The sequence below is a fragment of the Chrysochloris asiatica genome, unplaced genomic scaffold, assembly GCF_000296735.1.
Source record: "Chrysochloris asiatica unplaced genomic scaffold, ChrAsi1.0 scaffold00180, whole genome shotgun sequence".
Lineage (NCBI taxonomy): Eukaryota > Metazoa > Chordata > Mammalia > Afrosoricida > Chrysochloridae > Chrysochloris > Chrysochloris asiatica.
Genome location: NW_006408698.1, coordinates 2,870,243 through 2,890,142, shown reverse-complemented (window position 1 = coordinate 2,890,142; position 19,900 = coordinate 2,870,243).

Genomic DNA, 19,900 nt, shown 5'->3' with positions numbered 1-19,900 from the left:
TTTCCGAGGCTGTAAATCTTTACGGGAGCAGAAAGCCTCATCTTTCTCCTGTGGAACAGCTGGTAGTTTCAAACTGCTGAACTTGCAGTTCACATGCCGATATTTGGTTACATTTAGGGATTGACAGAAACACTGAAACAGTCTAAAAGGGTGAATCTTCAGGTATGTTTATTATGTCACAATAAAAGTTTTCTTTAAACACAAACAAATTAGACAGTGATGTTTTTAGGGGATTTTCATCAGTAATGAAGGTAAAATTTGTGCCTTTGAGATTCCAATTGAAACTCATAGTTAGAAAATGAGAATATTTATCTACTTAAATAAATTAGAAATAATGAAATCTGGGGGGGGGGATAATAATTATTGTTGTTGTTGTTAAGTGTCATCCAGTCGATTCCAACTCATAGCAATCCTGTATAGGGTTTCCAAAGAGTCCCTGGTGAGTTTGACTCTCTCACCTTGCTGTTCAAACTGACCTTGTGGTCCAATGATTAACCTACAGCACCACAAGATTGTTACTGTTTCTAGGTACCATCGTGGCAGTTCCAACTCAATGAGCCTTTATATAGTAGAAGGAAACACTGCTATGTCCTGTGCCAACTTCACAATTGTTGTTATGTTTGAGCCTGTTGTTGCTATCACTGTGTCAATCCATCTCCTTTGGGGTCTTCCTTTTATTCCCTGACCCTCCACTATAATAAGAATGATGTCATTCTCTAGGAATTGCTATCTCCTGACAACATATCCATAGTACGACAGATGAAGTCTCAGCATTTTTACTTCTAAGGAGTATCCAAGACAGATTTGTTTGTTCTTCTGGCAGTCTATAATATTTAAATATTCTTCACCAACACTAAAGTTCTAATGCATTGATTCTTGTCTGATGTTCCTTATTCACTGTCCAAGTGTGGTATTGCATATAAGACTGTTTGAAATATGGCTTAGATCAAGTGCACCTTAGGTTGTAAATTGACATATTTGCTCTTGAATAGTTTAAAGAGGTCTTTTGCAGCAGATTTCGTCTAGTGCAGTATGTCATTTGGTTTCTTGACTTCTGCTTCCATGAGAATCGATAGTGGATCCAAGCAAAATGAAGTATTTGATCATTTCAATCTTATCTCCATTTATCATGATGTTATTTATTGGACCAGATGTAAGGATTTTTGTTTTCTTTACATTGAGAAGCAATCCACATTGTATTACAATCTTTGATTTTTATTAGTAAGCATTTCAAGTCCTCTTCACTTTCAGAAAATTTGCTTGTGTAATCTGCATATCATAGTGAGTCTTCCTCCTATCCTGGTGTCACGTTCTTCTTCATATAATCCACCTTCTCAGATTATTTGCTTAGCACACATTGAATAAGTATGGTGAAAGGATACATCCCTAGCACACAGCTTTTCTGATTTTAAACCATTCAGTATCCCCTTGTTTTATTCTAATAATTGCCTCTTGATCTATGTACAGGTTCCTCATGAGCACAATTAAGTATTCTGGAATATTCCAGACAATATTATTGGAAATATTATCCATAGTTTTTTTATGATCCACACAGACAAATGCCTTTGCATCATCAGTAAAGCACAAGCAAACATCTTTCTGGTATTCTCTGCTTTCAGTCAATATCAATCATACATCCTCTTCTGAAGAGGACTTGAATTTATGGCAGCTCCCTGTGTATGTACTGCTGAATGCAGTATATAAAATTTGTTGTTGTTAAGTACCTCAAGTTGGTTCTGACTCACAGCAACCCTATATATTGTTTTCGTGGAGCAGCTGATGGGTTTGAGTTGTCAACTTTGTGGTTTGTAGCCAGTGCTGATCCTACAGCACCACACTAGGAGTCCTATGCAATTTCTAGCACATATCTCTTTGGTACTTAATAACTATTCAGGCCATATTTAAATAATATTAAAGCATAGATATTCTAGTCCTAATACATAGAAATATACATGTCCACACAGACCTATCTTTTTTCCCTTCTTGTAGGTAGCGATCTCAAACTCATTTCAATAACATTGCTGCAAGTTATGTTTAACTTACATATAGAAAATATAGAGAACCATAAAGTCACTTTTTTATTCATGTCTACAATCTGAGATAGGGAATATAGGTTGATGCAATGTGTGAGATATACCTATATATAATAAAATAAACCATCAAAAAGGTAGAATCTGTATAAGATGGAAACCTGTCAAAGAAAGAAAGCTACAAGATTTTCCATTAATCATTGTGGGTTATATAAAGGATAAGCACTGAACTGCTAAACACAAGGTTGGTGCTTCAAACCCACCAGCCGCTCTTCTTAAAAGTCAGAACCAAATCAATAGAACTTAACAGCAACAATGACATGGAAGTCTTGAAGAAGCAGTAATTTGAATTTTGAAAACCTGATTTTAAGGGCAACTTTTTAAATACTCTAACTTTTCAAGGAGCTCTCGTAGCATAGTGGTTAAGAATCGGGTTGTAAACCTTAAAGTCAGCAGTTTGAAACTACCAGAGGTTCCACGGGAGAAAGATGAGGGTTCTGCTCCCATAAAAATCTACAGCCTCGGAAACCCGTTACAGGGTCGCTATGAGTCGGAACCAACTCGAGGGCACATAACAACAACTTTTTCAATATTTCAGTGCATTCAGAAGCATTCTATTTAAATGGATCTCTTATATGGTGATTAGAGAGTAGGAAAAGAATAACATGGTCTGCCATTAGTACCCAAAACCCATAGATTTAATTACTTTCACAGAATTACTAGCTGTTATCCAAGACAAAGTAAGGACTTCAGTTATGGAAGTTTTTATGCGGCAGGAGATGGCGCCCAAGAAATGAATGCAAATAAAGAAACAAATATTAACTCAGAATATAAAAATCATGAAGTAAATATATGTTCATTAAATGTACTCAGTAATCCTAAAATATGATAAGCACTGGACTGCTAACTGCAAGATGGTCAGTTCAAACCCACCAGGTGATCCACAGCATCAAGATGAGACTTTGCTCCTGTAAAGATTCACAGCCTCGGCAACCCTAGGCAAGGTCGCTGTGTGTTGGAATGACTCAACGGCAATGAGTGAATGAATGAGTGAGAGTGTCTTATAGGGTAAAGCTCAAAATTTCTCTGATTTTCTATTCTTAAAACAAAAGGTTTAGGCAATTATTTCTTTATTTCTGATTTTCTTTTGATAAAACATTGCTTTCCTTTGAATATCTGTTTTTTATTGTTTAAAATTACCACACAATGTGACTCTATAACATATTCTTTATCTATTTCTGCAAATTAAATTAGTTTGCCTTAGGCCCCAGATAAATTAAGTCAAATGCTTTTTTTTTTTTTTTTAATTATGAATTGCAACTCTTTGTCCCAACTGCTTAGCCTGTCGTCTTTGAATAACTTTCTTTCTTCCTCCTCTTTTTTAATGTATTGTTCAGGGGACACTTCAGTGTTTAAAGGCTGATGCTCATCCAGTTTATTGCCTACCATGGAAGAAGCACAATTCCCTCCTGCTTATCTGACCTTATTTTCTTTTCTTTGGAAAAATGTGTTAGAAAACAACCTGCTGTGTTTTTCACAGTCACAGATAAGCTAATCCTGGTATTGCATGTTGTCTTTCTCTCTCTCTCTCTCTCTCTTTCCTGGAAAAAGATGTGGTTTGGTATTCCTGTTAAAAGGACAGCAGATCAGTCTGTGAGTGAATTATGATTCTAATTCTGTTCCCAATTCCATCTGGTTATTTCTATCAAATACTCCAGTGCAGTTATACTTATTTATTTATTTAAATTTTTTTTATGTCTCCACTTGAAACGTGGAGAATGATGCCACTGTTTATATATCTCTGAGATATTTGAAAAATAGTTAAAATTGACATTATTTAGCATAAGTGAGTTTTCATAAATGCTAGAGTGGGTCCAAAGTGTTTCCATTATTTATTCTTAAAGCTGTGTTTACCTGTATAAAAGCAGATGAATAAACAAGTCAATTAAAATATCTTATAAAGTTAAATGTAGGACTCTATGTACATCAAAAAGGGGAGGGGGGTGGATAGAGGCAAGTACTGTTTACTGATGGTACATGTAGGGGTTGGCAATCACTGAATTAAAACAAAATATGATTGGTTGAGTGCAAAACCAATGTTCTCCCATGTAAACTATCGCTCAATTCACAATTAAATCACTAAAAAAAAAAAAGTTAAATGTAGCATTCTGTATTTAAGAAACCACTTTTACATCTATTTTTAAAATCATTTTGTTATTTTAGGTATTTCTCATATATCCATATTTTTACTTCAAAATATAATCACAAACAACTCAGAGTTTTCATAAAGGCCCAAATAACTGAAGCTGAAGTGAATTATTTGAACAATTGTTTTCATTTTTCAATCTTAAGCTGCATTGGTGGACATATAATTAAAACAAATGTTTTCGATTTTTTTTTTCAATTAAACTATATTTTTGTCAAATATTGTCTATTTATGTTCTGTCTGTTCTGGATCTTTCTAATATTTTATTCTCCTTTATTTAAGTTTTTATTGTGAATTATGTGGGTTTACATTAGAGCACATCAGTTTTATATTCATCCTATCGTATTACGTTTCATTGAAATAATTAGAATCCCCTCCATGCATCATCAAACAACCAAAGGGTACACCTCACAGGCCTGCCCCTCGGCCATCTTCACACAGCTCCTCTCCCTCCCTGAGTCCTGTGTCCCCAGATGCTCCATCTGTCCTCATCGTTGTCTCTGCCTCAATTACTGGCATCACTGCTTCTCTGGGTAGGGTACCACACTCCACTCTTCTCACCTGATGGTCCCAGGGACTTCTGCTACTGAACTGCGAAACCAATCACAAACACATTTACCTTTACACATTTCTGACCCTCACAGTCAGTCCTGATAGAAATTATTCATTATTTTACCACAATAGTCTTATCCCCATCTCCTTTCTTTAGCCCCGTCCCAACAGATTGGAAACCATTCAGTGGAGATTCTACCTTCCCCCACACCACCTGGAACTAGGATCCCTCTTGAAAGCTTGTAAGCCAGTCACTTCTTGCCTATGTAGCCCCACCCCCCATTTTAGGTAGCCAGTGTCTAAGTTGCCCATCCCTGTCAACGTTGTGCACTGAGGCGGTGAGAATGATCACTGCTGTAAAGATTCATTCCCTCTTTTAAGCTACTATACCCTTAAGTATAGATCAAGTTCATCAAATCATAGTGGATTACATGTTTTTTCCTCCCTCCCTCCCCTCAACTCATCTCATACATCCTGGTGATCAGCAAATATATATATATATTTCCCCCTTTTACAGTGGGTTCTTTTTCTTAATCTTTTACAATTATGGTCCTATGCAGTATTTCTCCTTTTGTGACTGACTAATAATGTCCTCAAGGTTCATCCATGTTATGCAGTAGCTTGCAGATTCCATGTTGTTCTTCAAGGTAGCATAATATTCCATTGTGTGTATGTATCAAAGTTAGCTTATCCATTCTTCAATTGATGGGAACTTAGGCTGTCTCCATCTATTTATTATTGTAAATAGTGCTGCTATGAACATTGGTGTGCATATATCTACTCATGTTATGGCTCGTAATTTTTGTAGGTAAATAACATGCAGAGGAATTCCTGGATCATAACCTTCTGAGGAAGCACCATATTGCTTTTCAGAGTGGTTGGACCATTTTGCAAACCCACCAACAATGTAGGAGGGTCCCAGTCTCTCCGCTTCTTCACCAGCATTTACTATCCTCTATTTTTTAGACCTTTGCTGTTATTGCTGGTGTGAGATATCTCATTGTTGTTTTGATTTGCATCTCTCTAATGGCTAGTGATCATGGACATTTCTTCATATGTTTGTTGGCAGCCTGGATCTCCTCCTTGGTCAAGTGTCTGTTCATGTCCTGTGCCCATTTTTTAATTGGGTTGTCTTTTTCTTATAGAGGTGTTGTAGTTGCATATATATTTTCTAAATAAGTCCCTTATCTGATGTGTCGTTGCAAAAGATGTTTCCCATTCTGTGGGTTCCCGTTTTACTCACCTGGTTAAGTTTTTGATGCACATATGCTTTTAATTTTTAGTATATCCCAATCATCTATTTTGTCTACTTTTGTTTGTGTAGTTTTTAAAATGTTTGGTAGTCTGTGTATTCCCTGAATTAGTGCCCTCACATTTGTCCTTATTTTTTCATTGATAGCCTTCATAATTCTGGGATTCACATTTAGGTCTTTAATCCATGTTGAGTTGGTTTTTGTATAAGGCATGAGGTGAAGGTCTTGTTTCAATCTTTTGAATATCACTTTCTAGTTCTTCCAGCACCATCTGTTGAAGAGACTATCACTTCCCCACGCGATATATTTAGGTACTTTGTCCAAGATCAGTTGGCTGTATGTGGATGGGCTAATTTCAGGATTCTTCAATTCAGTTCCATTGGTCAATGTATCTTTCATTTTACCAGTACCAAGCTGTTTTGTCCACTGTAGTCGTGTAATAAATTTTTGAAATCAGGGAGGGAGAGGTTTTCAGCCTTATTCTACTTATACAGTGCTTTGCTTATCCTGGGTCTCTTTCCTTTCCAAATAAAATTTGTAATTGTTTTTCCGATCTCTTTGAAGAATATTGTTGGAATCTGGATTGGGATTGTATTATATGTGTAACTTGCTTTAGGCAGTATTGATATTTTCACAATGTTAAGTCTTCCTATCTAGGAGGATGGTATATTCTTCCACTTTCGTAAATCTCATTTGGTTTGTTGTAGTAGTGTTTTGTAGTTTTCTTTGTATAGGTTCTTTGCTTCTCTGGTTACATTTATTCCTAGATATTTCATTATTTGGGTGGCTATTGTAAATAGTATTACTTTCCTGTGTCCTTTTCAGCACTGTCATTGTTACTATAGAGGAATCCAACTGATTTTTGTATGTTGATCTTACACCCTGCCACTTTCAATGAGGTTTTTTACTGAGTCTTTGGGGTTTTCTATGTATAGGATCATATTGTCCGCAGAGGGAGTTTTACTTCCTCTTTGCCAATTTGGATGCTTTTAATTTCCTTATCTTGCCATATAGCTCTTGCTAAGAATTGCAGCACAATATTGAATATGTGTGGTGAAAAAGGGCATCCTTGTCTGGTTCCAGTTTGCACAGGGAAGGATTTATTTTTCTCCACTGAGAATAATGTAAGCTGTTGTTTTTGTATATATGCTCTTATTTATGTTAAGGAATTTCCGTTCCATTTCTACTTTGTTGAGTGTTTTTATCAGGAATGCATGTTGGATTTTGTCAAATGCCTTTTCTGCATCGATTGATATAGTCATGTGGTTCCTTTCCTTTTTCTTATATGTATTGTGAATTACACTGATAGTTTTCTAATGCTGAACAATCCTTGTATCCCTGCTATAAAGCCTACTTGGTCATGCTGTATTAATTTTTAATGTGCTGCTGGATTCTGTTGGCTAGGATTTTGTTGAGAATTTTTGCATCTATGTTCATGAGGGATATTGGTCTATAATTTTCTTTCTTAGTGGTTTTGGTATGAGAATTATGCATGCTTCATAAAATGTATTAGGAAGTTTTCCATCATATTCTATATTCTGGAATAATTTGAGTAGAATTGGTGACAGCTTTTCCCTGAATGTTTGGTCGAACTCACCAGTGAAGCCATCTGGGCCTGGACTTCTTTTGGTTTGGAGTTTTTTGATGATGACCTGATCAATCTCTTCTTTTGTTATGGGTCTATTCAAGTTTTCTACTTGTCTTTGTTTAAGTTTAGGTAGGTAGGTCATGTTTTTCTAAAAATGTATGCATCTCTTCTAAGTTTTTATTTTTGTTACAGTTCAACTCTACATAGTATTCTGCTATTATCATTTTGATTTCTTTTGGCTCCATTGTGATATTGCCCATGTGGTTTCTAATGTGTGTTATTTTTCTCTTCTCCTTCTTTTCTTTTGTTAGGTTTGCCAATGGTTTGTCAATTTTATTAATCCTTTCAAAGAGCCAGCTTTTTGTCCTGTTGATTCTTTCTTAAGTTTTCTGTTTTCCATCTCATTTATTTCTGTTCATATCTTTATTATTTCTTTTATTTTGGTGACTGTAGGTTCCCTCTGTTTATCTGTTTCTAATTGCTGTAGATGCTGTGTCAAAGTATTTATTTTGGTTCTTTATTCTTTTTAGATGTAAGCATTTATTACAATGAATTGTCCTCTCAGCATTGCTTTCGCACTGTCCCAAAGATTTTCGTATGTTGTGTTTTCATTCTCATTTGTTTCTAGGAGCATTGTGAATTTACATTTGATTTCTTCTACTACCCAGTTGCTTTTCAGCACGGTGTTTTTCAGTTTCCATGTATTCGATTTAGTTCCTTGGTCTTATTGTTGATTTCTAGTTGTATAACATTGTGATCTGAAAAGATGCTCTGTAGTATTTTGATGTTTTTAAATTTATTAATGCTTGCTTCATGACCTAACACATGGTCATTTCTGGAGAGTGTTCCATGTGCACAGGAAAAGAATATATATTTTGCTGCTATTGGGTTTATCTGGCTGCTAACCTCTGAGTCAGCAATTTGAAACTAGCAGCTGTACTGCAGGAGAAAGATGAGGCTTTCTGCTCCTGTAAAGATTTACGGAAACCCTGTACAGTGTTGCTATGAGTCGGAACTGACTCCATGGCACATAACAACAACAACAACACATCTGTGAGGTCAAGTTGGTTTATTGTGCTATTTCTTGTTTTTTGAAACTGTAGTTTTGAAACTACAGTTCCTCTGTAGTTCTGTTGAATTTCTTTCTGGTTGCTCTATCCTTTTCGAAAGTGGCGTATTAAAATGTCCCACCACTGGACCAAGAAAAGACATTATTATCAATGGAGAAAGGATTGAAGTTGTCAAGGTCTTCATTCTTCTTGGATCAACTATCAACACTAACAGAAGCAGCAGTCAAGAAATCAAAGGTTGTATTGCATTAGGCAAATCTGCTGCACAAGACCTTTTTAAAGTGTTGAAGAGCAAAGATGTTAGCTTGAGGAGTAAGATGCGCCTGACCCAAACCATGGCATTTTCAATAACCTTGTATGCATGGAAAAGCTGGACAGTGAATAAGGAAGACCATAGAAGAATTGATGCTTTTGAGTTATGATTTTGGAGGAGAATATTGAAAGTGCCATATGCTGCCAAAAAAATCCCCCAATAGATCCTTTTTTAGAAGAAGTGCAGCCAGAGTGCTCCTTGGCGGCCAAGATAGCCAAACTTCATCTCTCAGACAGAGAGGGCACAACAAGGAAGAGAAGGAAAAAAATGAATGTTTCGAATGCCACTGCCCAGGTTCACTATGTCAGTCTTGCTGTGGCCCCGCCCTCTGAACCCAGCCAGAGCAGGATTGCTCCACAGTCAGAGTCCTGAGTCCTGATGGATTCTGGAATCGCAATATTTTCCTTTATACAGTTGTTTTTCTACTGGTGGGTGCAGGAAACTGATGCCCTCTACCTTATACTAAATCCAGAGCTCTGGAGCAGCTCCGTGAAAGCACCTTTTGTGGATTTTTGGCACCTCTCCCACAGAGGTTGTCCTACCCAACTCTGCTTCTCCCACTTCCAAAACCGGAAGTCTACTTTCCATTTTTAATCAGTCACTAGTCAGCATTTTTTTTTTTTTAAGTTTTATAGTGAGTTATGTGGGTTTACATGGGAGAACATCAGCTTCACATTCATCCTATCTTATTTCGTTTCATTGCAATGATTACAATCTCCTCCATGCATCATCAAATAACCAAAGGATACACGCCACAGGCTTGCGCCCCTGGCTGTCAGCACACAGCCCCTCTTTCTCCCTGATTCCCGTGTCCCCAGCCACTCCATCTGTCCATGTCATCATCTCTGTCTTTGTGCCTGGCTTCACTGCATCTCTGGTTAGGTCACACTCTCTGCTCTTCTCACTTGATGGTCTATGGGACCTCTGCTCCTGGGCTGCAAAATCAATCACTCCCCTCCTTTTGTCAAAAAACATCTACCTCTACATTTCTGACCCTCACAGTCAGTCCTGATGGCAATTATTCACACTTGTACCACAAGTGTCTTATCCCCATTTCCTTTCTCCATCCTGGTCCCAACAGATTGGAAACCATTCAGTGGAAGTTCTACCTACCCCTGCCCTGTCTGGAACTAGGCTCCTTCTTGAAAACTTGTAAGCCAGTCACTTCTTTTGTTTATATCCCTCCCCCGCTCCCATATTGGGTAGCCAATGTCTAAGTTACCCATCCCTGTCAACCCGAGGGGGTGGGTGTGATCCTTGCTGTAAGATTTGTTCCTTTTTTTTTGAACTACTACATCCATACATATAGGTAAAGCTAATCAGATTGTAATGGGTTACTCTTTCTTTTTTCTTCTTCTAGTCAAGTTCTGAACATCCAATCATTGAAGCCAGGTCAAGTGGGTACTATCTGCATGTATGGGTGTGGTGTTCTTGTGCATCCCCCCTCACTTCATATCAGCTGGATGCTTCATTCTCCACTCTAGTCCTCTGTGACCATGTCACTATCTCTGGGCCCAGGAGTTCCTGGGTCTTGCTGTAACTGCTGGACATCCAGGTCTCCTCCCGGGTTCACAGGAGATCCCAACTTCATTGCTGTTTTTCCTCCTCTTCCCCTTATCGGTGACCAACATGGTCACCAGTCAGACCACATGCTTATTTGTGTATTACCCTTGAGTCTTAGTCTTGGAAGGGAGTTTGCTCTGAGGGGACCCGACCTCTTGCCTTGATGACTCCCTGGCAAACAGCTTACTTGTTCAATCATAATCAGCCATATTGCCATTATTGTTTCTGATTTTTCCTGCTGGTCTCTCTTCACAAATTATCTTCTGTTCTTCTAACCACTCCAGTGTGGTCTACTCGTCCATTCCAGTGGAAATTTCCCACCTCAGACAGTTCTGGATGGAATTCTGGTTTCCACATATTGTCTTATGCAATACACAAGCTCCACAGGAAGTCACTTTCACTGGGAAATTTCTAGCACCCTTTAAGGTATTCCAATCAGTTATAGGCTGAAGATGGGTTTACAAGCTGTCTATTGTGATGTTTCTGGTTATTTCTCCGCTCCCCCCCCCCAATGCCTATTAAACAATAGTTGTTGTTGTTGTTGTTGTTGTTAAGTGCCATCGATAGGCAAGGAAAATCAAAATTCAAAAGACAGCCAGGCATTCTAACATTATTCCCCTTTTTTACCCATTCAAACCATGCCTCAATCCCTGTATCCGGAAGCCCTGTTATTCTAATGTTGTGGATACATCATCATTCACCTCTGTCCCACTTAGTCCATAGGAACCTGCCTTATTGTTCTCCCATCCACCTTGTTCTGCTATTCCCCTCCCCCTTCTTGTGTGTTTCCCACCCCCCTCCCCAGCACTTAAGCTTTTCTGTGTCTATTCCCTACCCTGTGATCTATCTTCCCTTCCCTCCCTGCCTTGCTCTCATTCCATACATACCGGTAATCAGCAATTATATGCATAGTTGTTTGTTTGTTTGTTTGTTTTACACTTTTGTGTGGGTTCTTTTTCTTACTCTTTAAAATAATGGTCTTATGCAGCATTTCTCCTTTTGTGACTGACTAATTTTGCTCAGCATAATGTCCTCAAGGTTCATCCATGTTATGCCATGACTTGCAGCTTCTTTGCTGTTCTTCAAGTTAGCATAGTATTCCATTGTGTCTATGTATGACAGTTTGTTTATCCATTCTTCAATTGATGGGCAGTTAGGCTGGCTCCATCTTTTTGCTATTATAAATAGTGCTGCTATGAATATCGGTGTGCATATATCTACTTGTGTTCTGGCTTGTATTTCTTGTGGGTAAATACCAAGTAGAGGAATTGCTGGATCATAAAGTATTTCTATTTCCTGCCTTCTGAGGAAGCACAATATTGCTTTCTAGAGTGTTTGGACGATTTTGCAATCCCACCAACAATGTAAGAGAGTCCCAGTATTTGTGCATCCTTATCAGCATTTATTGCCTGCTACTTTATTTATCTTTGCTGTTATTGCTGGTGTGAGATGATATCTCATTGTTGTTTTAATTTACATCTCTTTGATGGTTACTGATCATGAACATTTCTTCATATGTTTGTTGGCTGCCCAGATCTCCTCCTAGGTGAAGTGTCTGTTCATGTCCTGTGCCCATTTTTTAATTGGGTTATTTGTCTTTTTCTTGTAAAGGTCTTGTAGTTTCCTATATATTTTAGAAATAAGTCCCTTATCTGATGTGTTGTTGCAAAAGATTTTTTCCCATTCTGTGGGTTCTCTTTTTATTATTTTGGTAAAGTCTTTTGATGCCTTTAATTTCCCTGCCTTGCCCCATAGCTCTTGTTAAGAATTCCAGCACAATATTGAACAGGAGTTGTGACAAAGGACATCCTTTTCTGGTTCCCATTCGCAGAAGAAAGGCTTTCAGTTTCTCTCCATTGAGAGTGATGTAGGCTGTTGGTTTTGAATATATGTTCTTGATTATGTTGAGTAATTGATTATGTTGAGTAAAAACACTCAACAAAGTAATAATTCATACTTTGTTGAGTGTTTTTTATCAGGAATGGATGTTGGATTTTGTCAAATGCCTTTTCTGTGTCAATTAATATGATCATGTGGTTCTTTTCCTTTTTCTTGTATATATGGTGGATTACATTGATTGTTTTTCTATTGTTGAACCTTCCTTGCATCCTTTGTATGAAACCCACTTGGTGATGATGTATTATTTTTTTGATGTTCTGCTGGATTCTGTTGGCTAGGATTTTGTTGAGAATTTTTTTGTCTATTATCAGGAGGGATATTGGTATATAATTTTCTTTCTTAGTGACGTCCTTCCCTGATTTGAGTATGAGGGTAATGCTTGCTTCATAAAAAGTATTAGGGAGTTTTCCATCCTCTTCCATATTCTGGAATAATCTGAGTAGAATTGATGACAATTCTTCCCTGGATGTTTGGTAGAACTCACCCGTGAAGCCATCTGGGACTGGACTTCTTTTTGTTGGGGAGTTTTTTGATGACATGATCAATTTCTTTTGTTATGAGTCTGTGCAAGCTTTCTACTTCACTCTGAGTAAATTTAGGTAGGTCGTGTTTTTGTAGAAATATTAATCTCTTCTAAGTTTTTGAATTTGTTGGCTACAAGTCTTCATGCTATTCTGTTATTATTCTTTTGATTTCATTGCATTCCATTGTGACATAGGCCATGCGGTTTCTAATGCGAGTTATTTGTGTCCTATCCCTCTTTATTTTTGTTAGTTTTATGATTGGTCTGTCAATTTTATTAATCCTTTCAAAGAACCAACTTCTTGTCCTGATGATTATTTCTATAGTTTTTCTGTTTTCCATCTCATTTATGTCTGCTCTGATCTTTATTATTTCTTTTCTTTTGGTGGCTGTAGGTTCCCTCTGCTGGTCTGTTTCTAATTGTTGGAGATGCTGTGTTAGTGTGTTGATTTTGTTTTTTTCCTCTTTTTTGATGTGGGCATTTATCACAATAAATCTCCTCTCAGCACTGCTTTTGCCATGTCCCAAAGATTTTGGTATGTTGTGTTTTCCCTTTCATTTGTTTCTAGGAAATTTTTGAATTCATGTTTTCTTTCTTCTTTTACCCAATCGATTTTCAGCAGGGTGTTATTCAGTTTCCATGTATTTGACTTTATTTCCTTGGTCTTCTTATTGTTGATTTCTAGTTTTATAGCATTGTGGTCTGAAAAGATGCTTTGTAATATTTTTATGTTTGTAAATTTATGTAGGCTTGCTTTGTGACCTAACACATGGTCAATTCTGGAAAAATGTTCCATGTGCACTGTAGAAGAATGTGTATTGTGCTGTTGTTGGTTTGAGTGCTCTGGACACGTCTGTGAGGTCAATTTGGTTGATTGTGTTTTTAGTTCCTCTGTAACTTTGTAGAGTTTCTTTCTGGTTGTTTCTGTCCCTTTTTGAAAATGGCGTATTAAAACCTCCCACTGTAATTTTAGATTTATCTATTTCTTTCTTCAATACTAGTAAGGTTTACTTTCATATATCTTGATGCTCTTTCATTGGGAGCGTAGATATTTATTATGGTTATGTAGTCTTGCTCAATTGACATGTTGATCATCAGATAATGTCCTTCGTTGTCTCTTATTCTGTTTTTTTGTCTTAAAGTTTACTTTATCAGAGATTAGTATTGCCACTCCTGCTTGTTTATTGTTGCTGTTAGCTTGGTATATTTTTTTGCATCCTTTAACTTTTAGTTTGTTTTTGTCTTTGTGTGTAAGGTGTGTCTCTTGCAGGCAGCATATTGAAGGGTCTTGTTTTCTTAGCCATTCTGCCACTCTCTGTCTTTTCACTGGTGCATTCAATCCATTGACATTCAATGCATTTATCAATAGGTATAAATTAATTGCTGCCGTTATGTTAATTGTTTGGTAGTGCTATTAATTCCTTTGTTCTGTCTGCCTTCTTGTGCTGAGTTTGTGTTTTGTGTGCTATTTCTTGTCAGTTTCTTGTTAGTTTTCATGTTTGCTTGTTCTGCTTGGAAGTTCATTTTCATGGTAAGTTGTGAAGTATTAACTTTCTTTGGGGATAATTTATACTATATTAAGTTTTCTCTCCATTTAAGAGAGACCATTGGTTATGAATCGAACTGCGAACCTCAAGGTCAGCAGTTCAAAACTACCAGCTGTTCCACAGGATAAAGATGAAGCTTTCTGCTCTGGTAAAGATTTACAGCCTCAGAAACCCTATACAGGTTCATTATGAGTCAGAACTGACTCTACGGTATATAACAGCAACAACAACAATTATATCCTTTCATCTACCTGACATCCTCACCACCTGGATATCTGTTGCTACGTTTATCCCTTCTTTGGCATTGATATAATTTTGGTCTTTTGTTGACCTCCCAGCTCCTTTGAATTCTTTGTTGTAGTCTTTTTCTGTTCTGGACTCTGCTAAATGTCAACTGAGTTCCAGGTGGTGTTGCCACACCTGCCAATCTCTGGTTGTTGTCTGTTCTTGTTGGTTTTCAGTCCAAAGAACTCCCTTTAGGATGTTTTGAAGTGTTGGATTGGTTTTGATAAAATCTCGTAGATTCTGCTTATCCTGGAATATTTTTATTGCACTATAGTATTTGGTTGATAGTTTTGCTGGATAGACGATTCTTGGTTGGCAGTTTTTTCTTTCAGGGTTTTGTATATGTCTCCCCATTGCCTTCTTGCCTGCATGGTTTGTTCTGAATAGTTAAGAACTTAATCTGATTTCCTTGTCTTTGTAAGTGACACTTCTCTTGTCCCTGGCTGCTTTTAAGATTCTCTCCTTGTCTTTTATTTTGGAAAGCTTGATTATTATATGTCTTGGTGACTTTCTTTTGGGGTCTATCCTTCCTGCGGTGTATTCGGCTTCTTGAATATTTATCTTCTCATCTTTCAGGATGTTAGGGAAATTTTCTTCCAGCAGTTTTTTAACTGTCTCCTCTATGGACTTCTCTAATTCTTCCTGTTCTGTAATGTCAATAATTCTTAAGTTGTTCCTCTTCATAAAATCCAGCATGAGTCTTAGACTCTCTTCAGATTTTTTTTATCCTTTTTTCAACTTGCTCTTCTATCTTACCAGTATTGAGAGATTCGTCTTCCAGATCGCTAGTTCTGGCTTCCATCTCTTTTATTCTGCTCCTTTTCCATTTTCAGTGTATTGTCCATTTCTGATATTTTATTATTAATCATCTGGATCTCTTTTTGCCAGTTTTGAATTGTTTCCACTGCTGTATCAATCTTGTTTGATTGCTCTTGTAATACTTACCTGACTTCTTCCTTTTTTCTTCCACCCCTATTCAGAGCATTTGAATTTGTTTCCGTATATATTCTTCTAAATTCTTTTTCAAGAAAATGCAAAACCTGCTCTTCCTCTTCTGGAGATCCTTTATCTGTCTCTAGCACATTTGTCTCAGTTATTTATTTTTTTTTCTGTATTTGGACGTGTTTTGAGATCCTTTTTTGTGTTTGAGATCTCTTGTTTGTCATTTCCAGTAGTTATGTGGAATTTTTAATGCTTAAACTGATATTTCTTGTTGTGTTATTAAGTTTACTGAGTGTCTTCTGGTTGATATGATCAGGAAATAGCCTTCCCTTTTCACATGTAATGTTTATCAGCTGTTATTGGCTCTTATCTCAATGGTGGAATATTATGGGACATTCTTGTAGCTTGGCTATATGGCCACAAATGCTGTCTCTTCTTGGGTAACATAGGGAGAAATAGCTCCCACCTCCAGGAAAAAATGTGTGATCAAAAGTAGAAGTAAAATAAAAGCAGAGGCGAGAACAAACACTTTGAAAAAAACTAAAGTTGTGTTTGTGCACCATAGAAACCTCAAGTAGTGGGTTGGTGTGTCCACTAGCTCAGGCTCCTCCCCTAGTCACCACTGTAGAGGTGCACAGATAGATATTGGGAAGTTAGGGGAGAAAATTTTTTTACTATTTTTGTTTCTGAAGCTTAGTTAAGTATCTGCATGTGCACACCATAATTCTTGAAATAGTTACGTCTTTTTATGTTGGAGTTTTACAGATTGTTCATATGGTTTGTCTGTCTGGACAAACCAGCCTTTTTTCTTTTTGGTTAGGCAGGAGTTAATTGTCCTGCACAAGTTAACTTTAGGGCTGGGACCCACAGGCAGAATTCAAAAACAGCAGGCAAAGGATTTGCCCATGGACCAACGGGGCTCTTTTTCTCTATCCTATGGGAAAGCTGTGGCCTCAAATCTGGACTTTTTGGGGGATGTTCATCAACCTGCCTGAAAGCGTCTGGGCTGGGCAAAGAAGATATAACAGGGAAGATTAGGAAACAAAACATGTAGAGTCCCTCCACACCTTCTTTTTCAAATGTCGCTTTGCTGCTTTTAGCACAGGTTCCCTGTGCTGGTCTGTCTGTATTTCTGCCCTTTGACTTCTACCCTGGTGAGATGGTCACAGAGGGAGTCCTGTGCCAATTTCTAAAACACAGTGTTTTCCTTTATACCATGATTTTTCCACTTGCAGTTGCAGGAAACTGAAACCCAGACCCTTATGCTAGATCCAGAGCTCTGGTGTGGTTTTGTGAGAGCTGCATCTCTGGGTTTTCATCCCTTCCCCCCAACCGGAAGTCCCAGCATTATTTTTTAAGTTGTGATTTGCTGAATGTAAAACTTCCAGCCACTGAGTTGCTTATTAACAAAAGCCTGCAATAGCAGTGCATTGCATTAGTTAGAATGCCTTCAGAATAGAAATATTCTATGTATGCTGTTTAATTGGCTCGGTGACATCCTCAAAGCCCTAGGGACTATCCATGTTTCTGTTGTGTTATCTTTAGTGTGGTGACTTTGTCCACAGGCTATTTCCCTTCACATTTACAAAATGGCTGCCCCAAGAAGAAGAATGTGCAATTGCCTAGAAAACGAGTGATTTTTTTTCTTCTTCTGTATTCTCTTTTTAAAGAAGAAATATGTATATCTTTGTCATAATCCACTAACCGATCTCTGATTATGACTCTTTGGTAAAAATGAATCAGATGACCACCTATAAAGCAATCATTGGCCAGAATTTTGGTATTAAGAGATCACCAAGATAAGATTAATATATTCAGAATTTATCTCTGAGTCACATGGTAGATTACTGAATTATTTTTTGAGAAAATATTTTGCTATGTTTCTGGTAAAGGTTTACACATCAGTGTAGATTCCTATTCAAGAAATTCTGCACATATTTTTCAGTGGCATTGGTTCATGATCAGTCGTGATGTGCTGTGGAGTTGGTTCCAACTCCTAGTGATCCTGTACAGGGTTTGTAAGGCTGTAAATCTTTACAGGAGTAGAAAGCCTCATCTTTCTCCTGGGAACAGCTGGTAGTTTCAAATTGCTGACCCTAAGGCTCATAGCCTGATTAGTAACCGCTACACTATCAGAGCTCCTTAGTGACATTGGTTATATTCTTCATAAGCTGTGACTAGTCTCATTATTTGTGTTGTGGTTATTCTGTTTCCATTAATGTAGATTTCCTGCCCCCTGACATTTTCTTCCCTTTTTAAAAATGTAAGTGCTTTTTCATCTTGTCTAGATGGAGCTGGTAAAAAGAGATGAGAATAAGATTCTTATGATTTAATAGTAAATAATTGTTATCTTCCACCACATGTCTGTCACTTTGTCATACTGTGGTGGCTTGTGAGTTGCTGTGATTCTGCAAGCTATGCCACCAGTATTTTAAATACTAGGAGGGTCACCCATGTTGGACAAGTTTCAGATGAGATGGATTGGCAAAGTGGCAGCACCAGTGGGCTCAAGCATGACAATGATAATGAGGATGGCCCAGGATCGGGTAGTGTTTCATTCTGGTGTGCATAAGGTCGCTATGAGTTGGTACTGATTCAATGGCACCAAACAACAACAACAATTGTTATCATGACTAATTGTGAATGTCACAATTGTAAAGGTAGAAGTTTTTTAACAAAAACTGGGGAGTTGAAACAGAAGATCCTATGACTATCAAGGAAGAAGAGCACAAACAGAATGCAGACCTTATCCAGAGAAACAGCAACACCAGAGATGGAGGCAGAAATGAGGACATGGAGAGAGGAAGTAGCTGAGGACTCTAGATTCATGGAAAAAGATGAACTGAGAGCTGGTGGTCAGGAGGCAGACTTCCAGAATGTGCCTTTTGGTGGTGTAAAATATTATATGCCTGAGTGTTTTAAAAAAACAAACAAACAAACAACAACAAAAAAAAACACCTAAGAACTAAAATGAATAGGTAGAAATACTGTCAACTGATGGTACATGGCTCAAACTATAATTGTTGTAGTGAAAAAACTATATGATTTGTTCATAGTAAAAATGATCATCTGCCCTTTAAACTTTCACCCAATTCATAATAAAAACTTAAAAAAAAAAAAAAAAAAAAAAATTTTTTTCTTTTTTGTTTCCCATAGGGGTTTTTTTTTTTTTTTTTTAAGGAACACAGTACTTACAGGTGATAGTCATTATTTTATGAGTCAATCTATTATTTAGCTACAAGTTGACCTACAGTTTTGCTTAAAGGTTCAAAGAACATCCCAGGACAATAATTTTGGGGGGATCTTCTTATTTCAACCAATCCAGAACAATTTTCTTCTTCTTCTTCTTTCTGTTCCATAATGATTCTCCTATTCTGTCAGAATCTATCTATTTTTTGTTATGTTATGTGCCATCGACTCAGTTCCTACCCTTAGTGACCCTGGAAAGGATTTCTGAGAAGTGGCTGGTGAGCTTGAACCGCCAATCTTGCAATTCAAATGGCTTTGCAGTCTGGCGCATTAACTCACAGCACCACACCAGGACTCCCTATCGATTGTTGTTGTTGTTGTTGTTAGGTGCCATTGAGTCGGTACTGAACCATAGCAACCTTATGCACAGCAGAATGAAACACTGCCCAATACTGGGCCAACCTCACTACTGTTGCCATGCTTGAATCCATTGATGTTGCCACTTGGCCAATCTATCTCATTGGGGGTCTTCCTCTTTTTCTCTGACCCTCCACCTTACCAAAGATGATATCCTTCTCCAGTGATTGGTCCCTCCTGACAATATGACCAAAATATGAGAGACGAAGTTTGGCCATCTTGGCCTCGAAGGAGCACTCTGGCTGCATTAGTTCCAAAACAGATCTATTGGTACTATTCTCCTCCAACACCATAACTCCATAACTGAAAAGCATCAGTTATTCTACGATCTTCCTTATTCACTGTCCAGCTTTCACATGCATATGAGGATAGTGGAAATGCCATGGCTTGGGTCAGGTGCACCTTAGTCCTCAAGATGACATCTTTGCTCTTCAACACTTTAAAAAGGACTTGTGCAGCAGATTTGCCTAATGCAATACATCATTTGATCTCCTGACTGCTGCTTCCATGAGTGTTGATAGTT